General features: G+C 38.5%; 1 pseudogene across 1 annotated transcript; it reads left to right on the forward strand.

Moving 5' to 3' along the window:
* Nucleotides 1-601: 601 nt before the first annotated feature.
* On the forward strand, nucleotides 602-4,044 carry LOC149529332 (pentatricopeptide repeat-containing protein At1g11290, chloroplastic pseudogene; annotated as a pseudogene). Its single transcript, XR_016358984.1, has one exon. The product of XR_016358984.1 is annotated as a pentatricopeptide repeat-containing protein At1g11290, chloroplastic pseudogene (transcript).
* The last annotated feature ends 397 nt before the right edge of the window (nucleotides 4,045-4,441 follow it).

Consider the following 4,441-nt stretch of genomic DNA (forward strand, 5'->3'; position numbering starts at 1 on the left):
CATGCCATCGAATACAATGTCGCATCAACGTGCTCTTCTTCCCAAGGTGTCCCTAAAAGCCTCAAAAAAGCGAGACTAGTACTTGTTCACTAAGTCGTGATTTATTGGTGTTTTGATATGGATTTAATATTTTTTAGATATAAGGATATATTTCATTAAATCGTAGATGATAAGAATATATTTCGTTAAATTATGAGTAGTCACCATCAACACTAAAAAAAGTAAAGTCACAACTATTTGTATAATAAGTTGTCAAAAATATCGAACATTAAATTAAAAAATACTATAACAACTATAAATATTGAAGAAGCTTAAATATATTATATTCATCATACAATTAAACTTAGACTATGTTATTAAAACAAACATTATCGTATAATAATATTTTGTATTATTAAAAATATAATTATTTCTGATTTATTTTTAATGAATACTAAAGATTTGTGAATTTTACATTTCCACCTTTTATACATGAATTTTAAAATTTACATTTCCACCTCTTGTACATGAATTTTATTTGTTAAAAAATAGGCATTCTAACCTTTCTACTATAAGAAAAAACTTTAAAAACTTGCTTTATTTGCTTGTAGATTTACGTTTCCAAAGGAACGTGCAGGTAGCGATTGATTTTTCCTACGAGAGACTGCGCGGTCGATGGTCATACTCAATACTCATAAGTGTTACTCTCGGTGGGCTATAGCCTAAACGAATGCACAGAGATGAAACTCAAGCTGAAATACTATTGATGTGACCTTTGAGGCTTCCCATGTTCCGTCGCCGAATGCTCATGGAAGATGATAATTTGAATAGAAGAAAGAAACATGAAAAACAGCTATTTGGGATTACACTAATTCGACTTACTGTAAACCTGAAGTTTCGAAAAAGATTGAAGAACACATAGACAGTTGAGTGTAGGGTTCCTCATGGATGATCTTGCTGTTTTACTGAAACACCATGGCGGCCAACAAGATGAAGTGGGTGGACAGACTTATTCTTCAGTGTCCCAAAAAGGAGTCTACTCCTATCACTACCTACAGGAATATGCTGCAAACCTGTATGAATACTAAAAGCCTGATAGAATGCAAGCAGCTTCATGCCCACATGCTCATCACTGGAGTTGAACAGAATTATTTCTGGGGAAGTAAGCTTTTGAATTCTTATGCTAGTTGTGGAAGCCTTGCGGATACAATGCTGGTGTTCAAAAAAATTTCCAAAAGAAATGCTGTTTCTTGGAATGCCATGATCAGAGCATGTGTTGAAAATGGGAATTTGGAGGGAGCTTTAGAGATGTATAACCAAATGCAAACTGCTGGTATGGTGCCGGATACCATGACATTCCCGATTGTTCTTAAGGCGTGTGCTGGCCTAGGAGCTCTGCAACAGGGTAAGGATATTCATGACGAGGTTGTGAGATTTGGACTTGAAGATAATGTATTTGTAGGGACTGCAATCGTCGACATGTATCTTAAATGTGGGAATGTTCAGGTTGCACGTCAAGTGTTTGACAAAATGCCTCAGAGAAATGTCGTCTCCTGGAGCGCCATGATTGTTGGGTGTGTACAGAATGGTTTCCCGAAAGAGGCTTTGGAACTATTTGGTAAAATGAAGCAGACTGCAGATGTAAAGCCTTGTGTCGTCACTGTGTCCAGCGTTCTGCCTGCGTGCACGCGGTTGGAAGCCCTTGACCAGGGCAAGGAAATCCATAGCTTTGTAATCAAATGCGGATATGAAGCTGATAATTATGTATCGTGTTCTCTGATAGACATGTATGCAAAATGTGGTGATTTGGAGGATGCATGCCAGGTGTTTGATAACAGGTCTCAAAGAGATGTAGTCTTGTGGACTTCTATTATTGCAGGGTGTGCCCAGAATGGAAATTTTAATGAAGCGTTGAAATTTTTCTACCAGATGCAGTGCGATGGAATGAAACCGAATTCCATTACCATCTCAAGTGTTTTGCCCGCATTCGGCCATTTAAAAGTTTTGAGAGGAGGCCAGGTAATTCATGATTATGTCGTCAAAAGAGGATTAGAGTCCAATTTGTATGTCTGCAGTGCGCTTTTAGATATGTATGTCAAGTGTGGGCATACGAAATGTGCACACAAAGTTTTCGAGAATATACCTGTTAGAGACAGAGACGTGGTTTCTTGGAGTGCATTGATTTTGGGATATACTCAAGGAGGATATGGTGATACTGCTTTGGCACTCTTTCGTGAGATGAAATTTTCAGGTGTCAAACCTAACTCCGTCTCCTTTGCTAGCATTCTTTCATCATGCGCCCACTTGGCAGCTCTGCAACAAGGCAAAGAGATTCATGGGTATCTAATCAAAAGTGACTTCATGATAGACGATTTTGTGGAAAGTTCACTCATAAGCATGTATTCTAAATGTGGGAGCATTGATATTGCACGCCGAGTTTTTGACAAAATGTTTCTAAGAGATGCAGTGTCGTGGAACGCCATCATTTTGGGATATGGCATGCATGGCAATGCAAAAGATGCCCTGACTATGTTCCATCAAATGGAACAATCAGGTGTGAAGCCTGATGATGTCACTTTCATAGCTGTTCTGTCTACTTGTGGCCATGCGGGTTTACTAGATGAAGGCCGCAAATTTTTTGATAGCATGAGTAGAGATTATCAAATCATACCCAGAGCGGAGCACTATGCATGCATGGTTGACCTTTTCGGCCGTTCTGGACACCTGGATGAGGCATACAATGTTATTAAGAAAATGCCCATAGAACCCAGTGTTGGTGTATGGGGAGCTTTGCTTGGTGCATGCAGAATGCATTGTAATGTTAACATGGGAGAATATGCAGTAGAAAAGCTTTTTCAATTAGACCCTGGAAAGGCTAGTTATTATGTACTTATGTCACACATCTATGCCGAAGCTGGCCGATGGGATGGTGTAGCAAAGATGAGAACAATGATGCGGGATAAAGGGTTGAGAAAGAATCCAGGATGCAGCTGGATTGAAGTCAAGAACAGAGTTCATTCGTTTGTCCATGGAGATAAATCTCATCCGGATTGGAAAGAAATATGCACAATGTTGGAGACCTTGCACGGTCAATTGAAAGTGGCAGGGTACGTGCCAAACCACAATGACCTGCTCCGTGATGTGGATGAAGAGCAGGAATACATCCTCAGTGCATAACAGTAAAGAATTGTCAATTGCTTCATATTTCGCAAGCCGTGTTGGTGAATCCTATATGGATTAGCAGTAGTGGCCATGGAGACAAAAATTTTACCTTAGTAACATTAAACCAAAAGAGATTGAAACACGCAATATACTTTACTCACTTGCACCAACAACGTTCTTGTATTGATTATATGTGACAGTAATCCATACTTCGAGCTACCAAGGTGTGGATCTCAATTTCCAGTTTCTCCATATTTTGACACCCAAATTTGGAGTTCGGCTAAAGAAATTTTTTCAAGAAGAGCACTCAGGTATCCGAAGTCCAGGCTTCTGGCGACCTGGCCTCTAAACCTACTCAGAAGAGGCACCCTACATGAAAACAGTTAAAGTTGGTGGCCTCACTCCGGATACTTGGCAAAAGGGCTTGCACTTATGTGATTACTCTATCTAATCGTAGAGAGGTCAATTTTAACGACCATATGCTTGCATTACAAGCTTAAAATTTTGCCAGCTTCCATGGCCAGAGTCAGGGCACAACTTGGTCTAAGGTTCCAAGCAGAGAAAGTTGTTCGGTTGTCCAATGTGCAATATATTTTTCATTGGAACATGTATTATTAGTTGTGGATATGATTTGATATATAAAACATATTACCAAATGAAGTATGCTATTCAGCATGTTAAGAAAAAACTGGTGGAATGCTAGAAGAAAATTCTGAAAATGAGGGGAAAAAAATTACTTTACATTAGACATCATCCTGTATGGCATCTGATTTTTAAAACAGTTCGCAGAGATCGGGCAAACGGGATTTCTCATTCTTCATGGCAGCGTGACTGTACTGACACTGTTTATGTATCCAATAAGGGATATCTCAGAGAAATAACAAATGACAATTTTTATTGCCACAGCATCCCACACCAATGGTAACGATATATCATAGTAGTAAAGGAAACTTCAGTCCCATATGATCAAAGCATTTTACCTGTTACTTAATTTAGTCTTCAATAGTTTATTGATTGGTAGGAAAAGGGGTAACCCAGAATCAATAGTTGTTGGACAATGAGTGCACAGTATACTCTAATTTTTTAATTAATGATTTGAAAAAAAGATAACAGAAGTATAGTTGAATTGATACCCCTAACTTCCCAGAGATTTGAGGATTTGGAGAGTGCATCCTCCTTATCCAACACAGCACAGCCTAATCCATTTGGCCCTTAAACGAATAGATATAAGGAATTTTTTTTAAAGCCCTTAAAACTTAAAAGAGTGAAATTTGTGAATGCAAATTAAGCACATTCTATT

Source organism: Cupressus sempervirens, chromosome 11, assembly GCF_028749045.1.
Source record: "Cupressus sempervirens isolate cs-2001-9-10 chromosome 11, ASM2874904v1, whole genome shotgun sequence".
Classification (NCBI taxonomy): domain Eukaryota; kingdom Viridiplantae; phylum Streptophyta; class Pinopsida; order Cupressales; family Cupressaceae; genus Cupressus; species Cupressus sempervirens.